This window comes from Chiloscyllium plagiosum, unplaced genomic scaffold, assembly GCF_037043375.1.
Source record: "Chiloscyllium plagiosum isolate Xiang-an unplaced genomic scaffold, Cpla_swu_hap1 HiC_scaffold_42, whole genome shotgun sequence".
Taxonomy (NCBI): Eukaryota; Metazoa; Chordata; class Chondrichthyes; order Orectolobiformes; family Hemiscylliidae; genus Chiloscyllium; species Chiloscyllium plagiosum.
The window spans coordinates 68,406,095-68,422,155 of record NW_028270180.1 but is presented as its reverse complement, the minus strand read 5'-3'; positions in this window follow the sequence as shown (position 1 = coordinate 68,422,155).

Below are 16,061 nucleotides of genomic sequence, written 5' to 3'. Positions count from 1 at the left end.
GAGGGTCAGGCTGGGGGCGGTGTGTGGGACGGAATGAGGGTCAGACTGGGGACGGTGTGTGGGACGGAGTGAGGATCAGGCTGGGGACGGTGTGTGGGACGGAGTGAGGGTCAGGCTGGTGACGGTGTGTGGGACGCAGTGAGGGTCAGGCTGGGGACTGTGTGTGGGACGGAGTGAGTTTCAGGCTGGGGACGGTGTGTGGGAGGCAGTGAGGGTCAGGCTGGGGGCGGTGTGTGGGAGGCAGTGAGGGTCAGGCTGGGGACGGTGTGTGGGACGCAGTAAGGGTCAGGCTGGGGACGGTGTGTGGGAGGCAGTGAGTGTCAGGCTGGGGGCGGTATGTGGGACGGAGTGAGGGTCAGGCTGGGGACGGTGTGTGGGATGCAGTGAGGGTAAGGCTGGGGACGGTGTGTGTGACGGAGTGAGGTTCAGGCTGGGGACGGTGTGTGGGACGGAGTGAGGGTCAGGCTGGGGACGGTGTGTGCGAGGCAGTGAAGGTCAGGCTGGGGACGGTGTGTGGAACGGAGTGAGGGTCAGGCTGGTGACGGTGTGGGGGACGCAGTGAGGGTCAGGCTGGGGTCGGTGTGTGGGACGCGGTGAGGGTCAGGCTGGGGACGGTGTGTGGGAGGCAGTGAGGGTCAGGCTGGTGACGGTGTGTGGGACGCAGTGATGGTCTAGGCTGGGGACGGTGTGTGGGACGGAGTGAGGGTCAGGCTGGTGACGGTGTGTGGGACGCAGTGAGGGTCAGGCTGGGGTCGGTGTGTGGGACGCGGTGAGGGTCAGGCTGGGGACGGTGTGTGGGAGGCAGTGAGGGTCAGGCTGGTGACGGTGTGTGGGACGCAGTGAGGGTCAGGCTGGTGACGGTGTGTGGGACGCAGTGAGGGTCAGGCTGGGGTCGGTGTGTGGGACGCGGTGAGGGTCAGGCTGGGGACGGTGTGTGGGACGGAGTGAGGGTCAGGCTGGGGACAGTGTGTGGGACGGAGTGAGGGTCAGGCTGGGGACGGTGTGTGGGACGCGGTGAGGGTCAGGCTGGGGGCGGTGTGTGGGACGGAGTGAGGTTCAGGCTGGGGGCGGTGTGTGGGACGAAGTGAGGGTCAGGCTGGGCACGGTGTGTGGGACGGAGTGAGCGTCAGGCTGGGGTCGGTGTGTGGGACGGAGTGAGGGTCAGGCTGGGGACGGTGTGTGGGACGGAGTGAGGGTCAAGCTGGGGACGGTGTGTGGGACGGAGTGAGGGTCAGGCTGGGGACGGTGTGTGGGACTGAGTGAGGGTCAGGCTGGGGACGGTGTGTGGGACGGAGTGAGGATCAGGCTGGGGACGGTGTGTGGGACGCAGTGAGGGTCAGGCTGGGGGCGGTGTGTGGGACGCAGTGAGGGTCAGGCTGGGGACGGTGTGTGGGACGGAGTGAGGGTCAGGCTGGGGACGGTGTGTGGTACGCAGTGAGGGTCAGGCTGGGGGCGGTGTGTGGGACGCAGTGAGGGTCAGGCTGGGGACGGTGTGTGGGACGGAGTGAGGGTCAGGCTGGGGACGGTGTGTGGGACGGAGTGAGGGTCAGGCTGGGGACGGTATGTGGGACGGAGTGAGGGTCAGGCTGGGGACGGTGTGTGGGACGGAGTGAGGGTCAGGCTGGGGACGGTGTGTGGGACGGAGTGAGGGTCAGGCTGGGGACGGTGTGTGGGATGGAGTGACGATCAGGCTGCGGACAGTGTGTGGGACGGAGTGAGGGTCAGGCTGGGGGCGGTTTGTGGGAGGCAGTGAGGGTCAGGCTGTGGATGGTGTGTGGGACGGAGTGAGGGTCAGGCTGGGGACGGTGTGTGGGACGCAGTGAGGGTCAGGCTGGGGAAGGTGTGTGGGACGGAGTGAGGGTCAGGCTGGGGACGGTGTGTGGGATGGAGTGAGGATCAGGCTGGGGACGGTGTGTGGGACGGAGTGAGGGTCAGGCTGGGGACGGTGTGTGGGACGGAGTGAGGGTCAGGCTGGGGACGGTGTGTGGGACGGAGTGAAGATCAGGCTGGGGACGGTGTGCTGGGACACAGTGAGGCTCAGGCTGGGAACGGTGTGTGGGACGGAGTGAGGGTCAGGCTGGGGACGGTGTGTGGGACGCAGTGAGGGTCAGGCTGGGGACGGTGTGTGGGACGGAGTGAGGGTCAGGCTGGGGACGGTGTGTGGGAGGCAGTGAGGGTCAGGCTGGGGGCGGTGTGTGGGAGGCAGTGAGGGTCAGGCTGGGGACGGTGTGTGGGACGCAGTAAGGGTCAGGCTGGGGACGGTGTGTGGGACGGAGTGAGGGTCAGGCTGGGGACGGTGTGTGGGACGCAGTGAGCGTCAGGCTGGGGTCGGTGTGTGGGACGGAGTGAGGGTCAGGCTGGGGTCGGTGTGTGGGAGGCAGTGAGGGTCAGGCTGTGGACGGTGTGTGGGACGGAGTGAGGGTCAGGCTGGGGACGGTGTGTGGGACGCAGTGATTGTCAGGCTGGGGGCGGTGTGTGGGACGGAGTGAGGGTCAGACTGGGGACGGTGTGTGGGACGGAGTGAGGATCAGGCTGGGGACGGTGTGTGGGACGCAGTGAGGGTCAGGCTGGGGGCGGTGTGTGGGACGCAGTGAGGGTCAGGCTGGGGACGGTGTGTGGGACGGAGTGAGGGTCAGGCTGGGGACGGTGTGTGGGACGCAGTGAGGGTCAGGCTGGGGGCGGTGTGTGGGATGCAGTGAGGGTCAGGCTGGGGACGGTGTGTGGGACGGAGTGAGGGTCAGGCTGGGGACGGTGTGTGGGACGGAGTGAGGGTCAGGCTGGGGACGGTATGTGGGATGGAGTGAGGGTCAGGCTGGGGACGGTGTGTGGGACGGAGTGAGGGTCAGGCTGGGGACGGTGTGTGGGACGGAGTGAGGGTCAGGCTGGCGACGGTGTGTGGGATGGAGTGACGATCAGGCTGCGGACAGTGTGTGGGACGGAGTGAGGGTCAGGCTGGGGGCGGTGTGTGGGAGGCAGTGAGGGTCAGGCTGTGGATGGTGTGTGGGACGGAGTGAGGGTCAGGCTGGGGACGGTGTGTGGGACGCAGTGAGGGTCAGGCTGGGGAAGGTGTGTGGGACGGAGTGAGGGTCAGGCTGGGGACGGTGTGTGGGATGGAGTGAGGATCAGGCTGGGGACGGTGTGTGGGACGGAGTGAGGGTCAGGCTGGGGACGGTGTGTGGGACGGAGTGAGGGTCAGGCTGGGGACGGTGTGTGGGACGGAGTGAAGATCAGGCTGGGGACGGTGTGCTGGGACACAGTGAGGCTCAGGCTGGGGACGGTGTGTGGGACGGAGTGAGGGTCAGGCTGGGGACGGTGTGTGGGACGCAGTGAGCGTCAGGCTGGGGTCGGTGTGTGGGACGGAGTGAGGGTCAGGCTGGGGTCGGTGTGTGGGAGGCAGTGAGGGTCAGGCTGGGGGCGGTGTGTGGGAGGCAGTGAGGGTCAGGCTGGGGACGGTGTGTGGGACGCAGTAAGGGTCAGACTGGGGACGGTGTGTGGGTGGCAGTGAGTGTCAGGCTGGGGGCGGTATGTGGGACGGAGTGAGGGTCAGGCTGGGGACGGTGTGTGGGATGCAGTGAGGGTCAGGCTGGGGACGGTGTGTGGGACGGAGTGAGCTTCAGGCTGGGGACGGTGTGTGGGACGGAGTGAGGGTCAGGCTGGGGACGGTGTGTGGGACGCAGTGAGGGTCTAGGCTGGGGACGGTGTGTGGGACGGAGTGAGGGTCAGGCTGGTGACGGTGTGTGGGACGCAGTGAGGGTCAGGCTGGGGTCGGTGTGTGGGACGCGGTGAGGGTCAGGCTGGGGACGGTGTGTGGGAGGCAGTGAGGGTCAGGCTGGTGACGGTGTGTGGGACGCAGTGAGGGTCAGGCTGGTGACGTTGTGTGGGACGCAGTGAGGGTCAGGCTGGGGTCGGTGTGTGGGACGCGGTGAGGGTCAGGCTGGGGACGGTGTGTGGGACGGAGTGAGGGTCAGGCTGGGGACAGTGTGTGGGACGGAGTGAGGGTCAGGCTGGGGACGGTTTGTGGGACGCGGTGAGGGTCAGGCTGGGGGCGGTGTGTGGGACGGAGTGAGGGTCAGGCTGGGGGCGGTGTGTGGGACGTAGTGAGGGTCAGGCTGGGCACGGTGTGTGGGACGGAGTGAGCGTCAGGCTGGGGACGGTGTGTGGGACGGAGTGAGGGTCAGGCTGGGGGCGGTGTGTGGGACGCATTGAGGGTCAGGCTGGGGACGGTGTGTGGGACGGAGTGAGGGTCAGGCTGGGAACGGTGAGTGGGACGGAGTGAGGGTCAGGCTGGGGACGGTGTGTGGGACTGAGTGAGGGTCAGGCTGGGGACGGTGTGTGGGACGGAGTGAGGGTCAGGCTGGGGACGGTGTGTGGGACGCAGTGAGGGTCAGGCTGGGGGCGGTGTGTGGGACGCAGTGAGGGTCAGGCTGGGGACGGTGTGTGGGATGGAGTGAGGGTCAGGCTGGGGACGGTGTGTGGGACGCAGTGAGGGTCAGGCTGGGGGCGGTGTGTTGGACGCAGTGAGGGTCAGGCTGGGGACGGTGTGTGGGACGGAGTGAGGGTCAGGCTGGGGACGGTGTGTGGGACGGAGTGAGGGTCAGGCTGGGGACGGTATGTGGGACGGAGTGAGGGTCAGGCTGGGGACGGTGTGTGGGACGGAGTGAGGGTCAGGCTGGGGACGGTGTGTGGGACGGAGTGAGGGTCAGGCTGGGGACGGTGTGTGGGATGGAGTGACGATCAGGCTGGGGACAGTGTGTGGGACGGAGTGAGGGTCAGGCTGGGGACTGTGTGTGGGACGGAGTGAGGGTCAGGCTTGGGACGGTGTGTGGGACGGAGTGAAGGTCAGGCTGGGGACGGTGTGCTGGGACACAGTGAGGCTCAGGCTGGGGACGGTGAGTGGGACGGAGTGAGGGTCAGGCTGGGGACGGTGTGTGGGACGCAGTGAGCGTCAGGCTGGGGTCGGTGTGTGGGACGGAGTGAGGGTCAGGCTGGGGGCGGTGTGTGGGAGGCAGTGAGGGTCAGGCTGTGGACGGTGTGTGGGACGGAGTGAGGGTCAGGCTGGGGACGGTGTGTGGCACGCAGTGAGGGTCAGGCTGGGGGCGGTGTGTGGGACGGAATGAGGGTCAGACTGGGGACGGTGTGTGGGACGGAGTGAGGGTCAGGCTGGTGACGGTGTGTGGGACGCAGTGAGGGTCAGGCTGGGGACTGTGTGTGGGACGGAGTGAGGGTCAGGCTGGGGACGGTGTGTGGGAGGCAGTGAGGGTCAGGCTGGGGGCGGTGTGTGGGAGGCAGTGAGGGTCAGGCTGGGGACGGTGTGTGGGACGCAGTAAGGGTCAGGCTGGGGACGGTGTGTGGGAGGCAGTGAGTGTCAGGCTGGGGGCGGTATGTGGGACGGAGTGAGGGTCAGGCTGGGGACGGTGTGTGGGATGCAGTGAGGGTAAGGCTGGGGACGGTGTGTGGGACGGAGTGAGGTTCAGGCTGGGGACGGTGTGTGGGACGGAGTGAGGGTCAGGCTGGGGACGGTGTGTGGGAGGCAGTGAAGGTCAGGCTGGGGACGGTGTGTGGAACGGAGTGAGGGTCAGGCTGGTGACGGTGTGGGGGACGCAGTGAGGGTCAGGCTGGGGTCGGTGTGTGGGACGCGGTGAGGGTCAGGCTGGGGACGGTGTGTGGGAGGCAGTGAGGGTCAGGCTGGTGACGGTGTGTGGGACGCAGTGATGGTCTAGGCTGGGGACGGTGTGTGGGACGGAGTGAGGGTCAGGCTGGTGACGGTGTGTGGGACGCAGTGAGGGTCAGGCTGGGGTCGGTGTGTGGGACGCGGTGAGGGTCAGGCTGGGGACGGTGTGTGGGAGGCAGTGAGGGTCAGGCTGGTGACGGTGTGTGGGACGCAGTGAGGGTCAGGCTGGTGACGGTGTGTGGGACGCAGTGAGGGTCAGGCTGGGGTCGGTGTGTGGGACGCGGTGAGGGTCAGGCTGGGGACGGTGTGTGGGACGGAGTGAGGGTCAGGCTGGGGACAGTGTGTGGGACGGAGTGAGGGTCAGGCTGGGGACGGTGTGTGGGACGCGGTGAGGGTCAGGCTGGGGGCGGTGTGTGGGACGGAGTGAGGTTCAGGCTGGGGGCGGTGTGTGGGACGAAGTGAGGGTCAGGCTGGGCACGGTGTGTGGGACGGAGTGAGCGTCAGGCTGGGGTCGGTGTGTGGGACGGAGTGAGGGTCAGGCTGGGGACGGTGTGTGGGACGGAGTGAGGGTCAAGCTGGGGACGGTGTGTGGGACGGAGTGAGGGTCAGGCTGGGGACGGTGTGTGGGACTGAGTGAGGGTCAGGCTGGGGACGGTGTGTGGGATTGAGTGAGGGTCAGGCTGGGGACGGTGTGTGGGACGCAGTGAGGGTCAGGCTGGGGGCGGTGTGTGGGACGCAGTGAGGGTCAGGCTGGGGACGGTATGTGGGACGGAGTGAGGGTCAGGCTGGGGACGGTGTGTGGGACGCAGTGAGGGTCAGGCTGGGGGCGGTGTGTGGGACGCAGTGAGGGTCACGCTGGGGACGGTGTGTGGGACGGAGTGAGGGTCAGGCTGGGGACGGTGTGTGGGACGAAGTGAGGGTCAGGCTGGGGACGGTAGGTGGGACGGAGTGAGGGTCAGGCTGGGGACGGTGTGTGGGACGGAGTGAGGGTCAGGCTGGGGACGGTGTGTGGGACGCAGTGAGGGTCAGGCTGGGGACGGTGTGTGGGACGGAGTGACGATCAGGCTGGGGACGGTGTGTGGGACGGAGTTAGGGTCAGGCTGGGGACGGTGTGTGGGACGGAGTGAGGGTCAGGCTGGGGACGGTGTGTGGGACGGAGTGAAGGTCAGGCTGGGGACGGTGTGCTCAGACACAGTGAGGCTCAGGCTGGGGACGTTGTGTGGGACGGAGTGAGGGTCAGGCTGGGGACGGTGTGTGGGACGCAGTGAGCGTCAGGCTGGGGTCGGTGTGTGGGACGGAGTGAGGGTCATGCTGGGGTCAGTGTGTGGGAGGCAGTGAGGGTCAGGCTGTGGACGGTGTGTGGGACGGAGTGAGGGTCAGGCTGGGGACGGTGTGTGGCACGCAGTGAGGGTCAGGCTGGGGGCGGTGTGTGGGACGGAGTGAGGGTCAGGCAGGGGACGATGTGTGGGACGGAGTGAGGATCAGGCTGGGGACGGTGTGTGGGACGGAGTGAGGGTCAGGCTGATGACGGTGTGTGGGACGCAGTGAGGGTCAGGCTGGGGACGGTGTGTGGGACGGAGTGAGGGTCAGGCTGGGGACGGTGTGTGGGAGGCAGTGAGGGTCAGGCTGGGGGCGGTGTGTGGGACGGAGTGAGGGTCAGGCAGGGGACGATGTGTGGGACGGAGTGAGGATCAGGCTGGGGACGGTGAGTGGGAGGCAGTGAGTGTCAGGCTGGGGGCGGTATGTGGGACGGAGTGAGGGTCAGGCTGGGGACGGTGTGTGGGATGCAGTGAGGGTTAGGCTGGGGACGGTGTGTGGGACGGAGTGAGGTTCAGGCTGGGGACGGTGTGTGGGACGGAGTGAGGGTCAGGCTGGGGACAGTGTGTGGGAGGCAGTGAAGGTCAGGCTGGGGACGGTGTGTGGGACGCAGTGAGGGTCAGGCTGGGGACGGTGTGTGGGACGGAGTGAGGGTCAGGGTGGTGACGGTGTGTGGGACGCAGTGAGGGTCAGGCTGGGGTCGGTGTGTGGGACGCGGTGAGGATCAGGCTGGGGACGGTGTGTGGGAGGCAGTGAGGGTCAGGCTGGGGACGGTGTGTGGGACGGAGTGAGGGTCAGGCTGGGGACGGTGTGTGGGACGCAGTGAGGGTCAGGCTGGGGGCGGTGTGTGGGACGCAGTGAGGGTCAGGCTGGGGACGGTGTGTGGGACCGAGTGAGGGTCAGGCTGGGGACTGTGTGTGGGACGGAGTGAGGGTCAGGCTGGGGACGGTATGTGGGACGGAGTGAGGGTCAGGCTGGGGACGGTGTGTGGGACGGAGTGAGGGTCAGGCTGGGGACGGTGTGTGGTACGCAGTGAGGGTCAGGCTGGGGACGGTGTGTGGGATGGAGTGACGATCAGGCTGGGGACGGTGTGTGGGACGGAGTGAGGGTCAGGCTGGGGACGGTGTGGGGGACGGAGTGAGGGTCAGGCTGGGGACGGTGTGTGGGACGGAGTGAAGGTCAGGCTGGGGACGGTGTGCTGGGACACAGTGAGGCTCAGGCTGGGGACGTTGTGTGGGACGGAGTGAGGGTCAGGCTGGGGACGGTGTGTGGGACGCAGTGAGCGTCAGGCTGGGGTCGGTGTGTGGGACGGAGTGAGGGTCAGGCTGGGGGCGGTGTGTGGGAGGCAGTGAGGGTCAGGCTGTGGACGGTGTGTGGGACGGAGTGAGGGTCAGGCTGGGGACGGTGTGTGGCACGCAGTGAGGGTCAGGCTGGGGGCGGTGTGTGGGACGGAGTGAGGGTCAGGCAGGGGACGGTGTGCGGGACGGAGTGAGGATCAGGCTGGGGACGGTGTGTGGGACGGAGTGAGGGTCAGGCTGATGACGGTGTGTGGGACGCAGTGAGGGTCAGGTTGGGGACGGTGTGTGGGACGGAGTGAGGGTCAGGATGGGGACGGTGTGTGGGAGGCAGTGAGGGTCAGGCTGGGGGCGGTGTGTGGGACGGAGTGAGGGTCAGGCTGGGGACGGTGTTTGGGACGCAGTAAGGGTCAGGCTGGGGACGGTGTGTGGGAGGCGGTGAGTGTCAGGCTGGGGGCGGTATGTGGGACGGAGTGAGGGTCAGGCTGGGGACGGTGTGTTGGATGCAGTGAGGGTTAGGCTGGGGACGGTGTGTGGGACGGAGTGAGGTTCAGGCTGGGGACGGTGTGTGGGACGGAGTGAGGGTCAGGCTGGGGACGGTGTGTGGGAGGCAGTGAAGGTCAGGCTGGGGACGGTGTGTGGGACGCAGTGAGGGTCAGGCTGGGGACGGTGTGTGGGACGGAGTGAGGGTCAGGCTGGTGACGGTGTGTGGGACGCAGTGAGGGTCAGGCTGGGGTCGGTGTGTGGGACGTGGTGAGGGTCAGGCTGGGGACGGTGTGTGGGAGGCAGTGAGGGTCAGGCTGGTGACGGTGTGTGGGACGCAGTGAGGGTCAGGCTGCTGACGGTGTGTGGGACGCAGTGAAGGTCAGGCTGGGGTCGGTGTGTGGGACGCGGTGAGGGTCAGGCTGGGGACGGTGTGTGGGACGGAGTGAGGGTCAGGCTGGGGACAGTGTGTGTGACGGAGTGAGGGTCAGGCTGGGGACGGTGTGTGGGACGGAGTGAGGGTCAGGCTGGGTACGGTGTGTGGGACACAGTGAGGGTCAGGCTAGGGACGGTGTGTGGGACGCGGTGAGGGTCAGGCTGGGGGCGGTGTGTGGGACGTAGTGAGGGTCAGGCTGGGCACGGTGTGTGGGACGGAGTGAGCGTCAGGCTGGGGACGGTGTGTGGACAGCAGTGAGGGTCAGGCTGGGGACAGTGTGTGGGACGGAGTGAGGATCAGGCTGGGGACGGTGTGTGGGACGCATTGAGGGTCAGGCTGGGGACGGTGTGTGGGACGGAGTGAGGGTCAGGCTGGGGATGGTGTGTGGGACGGAGTGAGGGTCAGGCTGTTGGTGGTGTATGGGACGGGGTGATGTTTAGGCTGGGGACAGTGTGTGGGACGCAGTGAGGGTCAGGCTGGGGGTGGTGTGTGGATTCCCATGTAGGTCAGGCTGGGAGCGGTGTTTTACGACGGTGAGGGTCAGGCTGGTGGTGGTATGTGGGCGGCAGTGAGGGTCAGGCTGGGGGTGGTGTGTGGACGACAGTGAGGGTCAGGCTGGGAGGGGTGTTGCACGGCGATAGGGGTCAGGCTGGGGACCGTGTGTGGGTGGGCATTCGTGCTGTGTGCTGCTGCAGTCTCCTGAATGGGGAGCAGATTTGTAAACTCCGAGCCCCAGAGGAAAGGCATTTAATCGCTTCACCGAATCATTGATTGTCCGAATGAATTAGTGCCCACCCAACTCGTTCACATAATTGAGGTTCCTCTGTCGGTGGGAACATGATTTGGAAGGTTTTAGAGGGATATGGGCCAGATGTTGGCAGGTGGGACTAGAATGGGTTGGGATACCTGGTCAGCATGGGCTGGTTGGACCGAAGGGTCAGTTTAGATGCTGTATATCTCTATGACTTGTTGACCTTCCAGCCAATTTTGTATCCAAATCTCCCCATCTCCTTGTATTCTATGGTGATGAACTTGCTAACCCGTCTATTTTGTGGAACCTTGCTGAACATCTTTCTGAAGTCCAAGTTAGTGATTTCCATGCACAAAACCATGCTGACTATCCCTAATCATTCTTGTCTTTCCAATTACATGTACATCCTGCTCCTCATACGCCCTTTCAACAACTTGCCTTCTACTGACTACAGGCTCACCGGTCTATAGTTTGCTGAATTTTCCTTACGACCTTTCTCAAATAAGGGCACCAGTCTTCCAGCAACTAGTCCAGAACCAGAGGGCATAGGTTTAGGGTGACAGGGTAAAGATATAAAAGAGACTGAAGGGGCAACTGTTTCACACAGAGGGTGGTACGTGTATGGAATGAGCTGCCAGAGGAAGTGGTAGAGGTTGGTACAATTGTAACATTTAGGAGGCATTTGGATGGATATATGAATAGGAAGGGTTTGGAGGGATATGGATTGGGTGCTGACGGGTGGGACTAGATTGGGTTGGGATACCTGGTCAGCATGGATGGGTTGGATGGAAGGGTCTGTTTCCCTATTGTACATCTCAATGACTCTGACACTAAATGGCCAGTTTCCACACCACAGTGACTCTACGGGAAACCCATTTGGACAGGTACCTAATAGGAAATGTTTGGATCCATGTGGACCAAGGGGAGGCAGGTGAGATTACCTCAGTTTGGAATTATGTTTGACATGGATTGATTGGATCACAGGGTCTGTTTCCATGCTACATAACATTACGACTCTAATTCTTGCTATCTCTGCATTCCTCCCTCTTCACATCTCTCCCTATCTCTGTCACCTCACCCAGCCTCACAACTCTTCCTTATCTTCCAAGTTTGTGAGAAGATTTGTAGCTCGGGTGCTCGTTGAAGTGGTTCTGTTCGCCGAGCTGGGAATTTGTGTTGCAGATGTTTTGTCCCCTGTCTAGGTGACATCGTCAGGGCTTGGGAGCCTCCTGTGAAGCCCATCTGGGATGTTTTTTCCGACATTTATAGTGGTTCAGGAACTGACAACCGGAAGCGGCAGAGACAGGCCACTATAAATGCCGGAGGAAAAATCACAGAAGCGCGTCACAGGAGGCTCCCAAGCACTGAGGATGTCACCTAGACAGGGGACGAAACGTCTGCAACACAAATTTCCAGCTCGGCGAACATCTTCCTTATCTCTAATAATTCCTCTCCAGCCTCAGACCCCTCCCTAACTCTAATCCCCTCCAGTCTCTGAAAGTTGTGCTATATGTGCCTTTCTTTGATTGCAGCCTTTAGGATATCCCATTTTTATTTCTCACTTGATGATGGCTCTTTCAGATTCCTGCATCGAGCTCCAGAATTTCCTCCTAAACCGCTCCATCTCACTTTCCTCCCAAACACATTCACCAATCATGTGTCATCTAATCTACTATCATTTTTTCTGACCTGGTTTCAAAGGTGGCCGGTCATATTCCGATATTAAGTGTCTTGAGGTTAACAGCAAAGAAAAAGGCTCTGTGGGCCATTGAGTCTGTGCCAGTAAAGAAAACTATCACCAAACTATCCTGATCCATTTTCCAATACACTGTCATTCGCACCATCTGTCTTGGTATCACAGTGTGCAACGAAATGTGTCTTAAATGCTGTTGGGAATTCCTTGTCTCCCACCCTCCTAGACAGTGAGGATTAGTGCAACTGTTGCTCGATGATGGCATCACCCACAGGAACACAGAGCAGCTGGGTCTGTGCAAACCAGAGATCGCCCACACATTGGGAAGGATGGCAGGGTCCCTGAGAGGGGGCACAGGGGATTTACCAGGATGGTTCAAGGAATGGGGGATTGTAGCAGCATGTTTTGGATATTCTTTTACATTATTCATTGGTCTGATATAGTTGTTGCTGATACATTGGGTAGATAATATCGATCTACAATAGATGGACTCTCCTTCCCAACCTCTCCCCTTGCCTGGGCTGGGGTAACCTTCAGGTTAAACCACCACCAGTCATCTCTCCCTAATGAGAGAGCAGCCCTATGGTCTGGTAGGACAATACTGACTTTGCCTCTTACACAGTGATGACATTGTACCTCGGGGGTAGAGAGAGGGAATGCTGAAGGTGGTGGATGGGACACCACTCAGGCACAGTGCTTTGTCCTGGAGGATGTTCCCTTTCTTTAACATTGCTGGGGGGGGGGGGGTGCACTGATGTAGGTGAGTGGACACTGTTCCAACACAACCCTGATGTGTACCTTATAGAGAGCAAACAGACATTGGGGAATCAGGGATTTGGAGAAACTGAGATTGCTCTCCTTGTAGCAAAGGAAATTTGGGGAGCTGTGACAGAGGGGTTTACAAAAGTTACCCGTTATAATAATAAACCTGACACCCATCAGCTCATTATACAAGGAGTACAGGACACATTGAAGGTGTGGGGAGAACTATTGAGAGAATGGGATGATTGAAAGGAGAACTTTTATGCAGTAAATGGGATTGAGCTGGAACACAATACTCACGCACAATGTGAATATCCCGGTCCTGATGAATTGAGTAAGAGTTTGGCGTTACAGTTACTGAGATTACCATCTGAATACCTACCTGTAGTATCCTGTAATACAAGTTTATAAAATCCATCACTGTCAGTTCAGGTTAGAAACTCACACCATCCCCTCCTCCTGGCCCAGGATGACTGGACACATTACCCCTTGTGGAGGTCAGCAGTCAGTTCAGGGGGAAATCTATGTGGGTTTCTAGGAGTTTCCACCTTGGGACTTCATGTGACTGAACAGGGCAGATCTTTCATAGATGGGACAGAATGATCCAAGAGTCAGTGAGATGTGGAGAGCAGGATTTCCTTCCTTTTCTTTCCTTCCGTCTTGCCGCTGTGCCTCATCAATAAAACATGGGGGGTGAAAGGCTCATGCAGCTCCATGGGCAAGTTGTCTCCATTCTGACCAATGGGCAGCAAGCTCCTCCTAGTCATCCCATAGAGTCTCATGGAAAACAGAGCAACACTGCACGCTTCCCACTGCCCAGGATTCCCAGTAAACGGTTAGAAGAATTGGGGGGTGGGGATATCTGTCAGAAAAGGCATAACTGTAAAGGTCTAAGAGGATTGTGAAGTGAGAGAGATGCACAGGAGAAGGGAGCAACAAGTTGCCAGATGGAGTATAATTTGGGAAAATGGGAAGTTGGTCATTTTGGAGGGGATAATAAAAGAATAGAGTGCTATTTAAATGGTGGAAACTGTAGAAAGCTGCACCACAAAGGGACCAGGGGGTAATTGTGCAGGAAACACAGAAAGCAGCAGATTCTGGGTCAGTCACGGAATCAAGGGTTCGGCTTCAGATTCATCAAGTTTAAGGCAACACCGACACGGGTAAGGGGTTTCAGTAGCAATGGAGCTGGGGTGAGGGGGAGACAAGGAACGTTTAACAGAATGGAATTCCTGGTGTTTGTGATTGTGTGGATGTCTGATCAGAAGGTCACCTTGGGGTCAGATATAACAACAATATTGTGAAGAGTGTAGTGTACCTCAGATATTTCCCAGTGGGACGGAGCGGCTCAGCAGTTAGGGAAAGGTATTTGTAATAGCAACTGAAGGCAATGGTTCTAACCAATACAATGTTTCACTGGAGAAAACTGCAGCTAATCGAGAAGTGGGAGCGTGGTAAGCAGTTTGATAACTGAGTAACAGTGGAGTAATGAAGAGGGATGATGGTGAGAGGGACTTGGGCAGTGTCAGTTTACATGTGAAACCTAACACAGTGCTTTTGGACAATGTCACCTCCTGGCAGTATGTCGGTGAGAAAAAGGAGGGTCCAAGGATAGATCCTTAGATTCCCTACAGTGTGGAAACAGTCCCTTCGTCCCAACAAGTCCACACCGACCCTCTGAAGAGGAACCCATCCAGACCCATTCCCCTACGTTTACCACTGATTGATGCACCTAACACTACAGGCACTTTAGCATGGCCATTTCACCTAACCTGCATACCTTTGGACTGTGGGAAGAAACCGCAGCACCCGGAGGAAACCCACGCAGACACTGGGAGAAAGTGCAAACTCCACACAGACAGTCGCCCGAGTCTGGAATCGAACCTGGGTCCCTGATGCTGTGAGACAGCAGTGCTCACCATTGAGCCACCGTGCTGGCCAACCCTTGAGGGACACCACATGCAATGAATTCAGAAAGGAAATCAGAGAGGGTATCACAGCTACAGAAGTTACCATTGTCGAGGACGGTCTGCCTACTGAGTCAGTATGGGTGGAAATTAGGATCAGTAAGGGAGCAGTCACCTCATTAGGGGTTTACTACAGCACCCCCCCCTCCCCCAACAGCAGCAGGGAGATTGAAGAAAGCATAGGTCAGCAGATTTTGGTAAAGAGTGAATGTAATAGGGTTGTTGTAATGGGTGACTTTAACTTTCTCAATATAGATTGGAACCTCCTTCGAGCAGTTGGTTTTGTAAGGTGTGTTCAGGAGGGTTTCCTAACTCAGCACATTGAAGCGGCCGACGAGGGGAGAGGCCATTTTGATTTTGGTGCTCGGCAATGAGCTGGGGCAGGTGTCAGATCTTGTGGTGGGAGAGCATTTTGGTGATAGTGACCACAACTGCCTCACATTCTATATAGCCATGGAGGAGGAGAGAAGCAGGCACAATGGGAGGATATTTAATTGGGGAAAAGGAAACTATGATACTATCAGACGTGAGTTGGGAACCATGGACTGGGAGCAATTATTCCATGGAAAGGCCACGACAGACATGTGGAGACGGTTTAAGGAACAGTTGTTGCGAGTGATGCATAAATGTGTCCCTCTGAGACAGGCAAGAAGGGGTAAGATAAAGGAACCTTGGATGTCGAGAGCGGAGGATCTTCTTTTCGAAAGAAAGAAGGCAGCTTACGTAAGGTGGAGGAAGGAAGGGTCTTGGTCAGCTCTAGAGGATTACAGGCAGGCGAGGAAGGAGCTCAAAAATGGACTGAGGAGAACCAGGAGGGGGCACGAAAAAGGCTTGGCAGGAAGGATTAGGGAGAATCCAAAGACATTTTACACGGATGTGAGGAGTAAGACAATGATCAAAGAAAGAGTAGGGCCGCTCAGGGATAGCATAGGGAACTTGTGTGTAGAGTCTGAGGAGGCAGGGGAACCCCCTAAATGAGTTTTTTGCTTCTGTCTTTACTAAAGAAAAGGACCTTGTAGTGAATGAAACCATTGAGGAGCAGGTAAGCATGCTGGAACAGATAGAGATTGAGGAAGCTGATGTGCTGAACATTTTGACAAACATTAAGATTGACAAGTCGCCAGGGCCAAACCAGATTTGTCCTCGGCTGCTTTGGGAAGTGAGAAATGTGATTGCTTCGCTGCTTGCGAAGATCCTTACATCCTCGCTCTCCATTGGAGTCGTACCTGAGGACTGGAGGGAGGCAAATATAATTCCTCTCTTCAAGAAAGGAAATAGGGAAATCACCAGCAATTACAGACCAGACACTCTCACGTCTGTCGTCTGTAAGGAGTTAGAAAGGATTATAAGGGATAGGATTTATGAGCATCTGGAAGAGCATGGCTTGATTTAATGCAATCAACACGGCTTTGTGAGGGGCAGGTCATGCCTCACAAACCTTACTGAGTGCTTTGAGGATGTTACGAGGCAAGTTGATGAGGGTCGAGCTGTGGATGTGGTGTATATGGACTTCAGTAAGGCATTTGATAAGGTTCCCCATGGTAGGTTCATTCAGAAGGTCAGGAGGAATGGGATACCGGGAAACTTAGCTGTCTGGATACAGAATTGGCTGGCCAACAGAAGACAGCGAGTGGAGGTAGAAGGAAAATATTCTGCCTGGAAGTCAGTGGTGAGTGGTGTTCCACA